A 1,461-nucleotide genomic window follows, 5' to 3' on the forward strand; every position below is an offset into this window, starting at 1 on the left:
CCTCCCAGGTGAGGCGATGCCTCGCCCTGCTTCAGCTCTCGCTGGTCAGGCTGCAGCAGCTGACCAGCACCGATTGTCCGGCACTCCCTAGTGAGATGACCCCAGTACCTCAGTTGAAAATGCAGAAATCACCGGTCTTCTGTGTCACTCGCGCTGGGAGTTGGAGACTGGAGCTGTTCCTATTCGGCCATCTTGCTCCGCCCCTATATATGACTGTTCTAAGTTTTATATTGTACACAATAAACTGTAGTTACTTCCATTGTTATAAATCTGGGAAATTTGATGAGAGTATGTTACAAAAACACTTAAAGTCTCAAAATATAAACTTGATGTATCTGCTTCTTTGACATCTCATTTTTTTAAATAGAGAAATAGTTTAAGGATTTTAGGATATTTCCATTTTGAGAACTCTAACTGAGAGGGGTTAACTGCTTCATATAATTTAAATTCATTTAACTTTGGGATTTTCAAAAGCAAATGTTGTAATTTTATTTTATCTTTATTTTCTTCAGATATAGCAAATTATAGCATGGACCCAAGGGGGCTATTATTGTTACAATGGAAGGATATAATATTTAGCTATAACACTCCATTATTATAATTAGTTTCCCTTACTGGTACATTTCAGATGCAAAATACTTGCTATCTCATTATATTTTTTTATCTCTATTGGGTCAGGCTTACTACTAAAAATCTGCTGAAAACTATGTATATTAGTCAAAGTTTTCCAGAGAAACAGCACCAATAGAATATTTATATATATAACACAGCCAGTGGGATATGTGTGTGTATATATACACACACATATATAATAAATCTTTGTGTGAGATTTTGTGTGTGCATTTATGTATGTATGTATATATATTTTGTGTGTGTGCATGTCTACCTGTATATATAGCTATATACATATATAGCTAATGGATGCTGGATATATATACATGCACACACACAAAATCTCACACAAAGAGATTTATTATAATATATTGGCTCATGTGATTATGGAGGCCAAGAAGTTCCACAATCTGCCATCTGCAAGCTGGAGACCCAGGAAAGCCAGTGTAGTTCGAGGGCCTGAGAGCCACTGGGCCAATGTTATAGATTCTAGTAAAAGTCTGAAGGACTGAGCACCAGGAGCATCGAGGGTTTCAGGAAAAGATCCATGTCCCAGCTCAACAATCAGAGAGAGAGGGGCGGGGAGGGGAGAATTCAATCTTCCTCTGCCTTTTTGTTCTATGAGGTCCTCAACAGATGGGATGATATCCACCCGCATTGGAGAAAGCCATCTACTTTACTCAGTCTGCCAATTCAAATGCTCATCTCTTTTGGAAACACCCTTAAAGATGCACTCAGAAATAATGTTTAATCAGATATCTGGGAATCCCACAGCCCAGTCAAGTTGACACAGAAACTAGCCATCATACTATGAATCCTTTACTCAGAAAAAAATTACATATATATATA

This window comes from Rhinopithecus bieti, unplaced genomic scaffold, assembly GCF_001698545.2.
Source record: "Rhinopithecus bieti isolate Rb0 unplaced genomic scaffold, ASM169854v2 scaffold_15133, whole genome shotgun sequence".
NCBI lineage: Eukaryota > Metazoa > Chordata > Mammalia > Primates > Cercopithecidae > Rhinopithecus > Rhinopithecus bieti.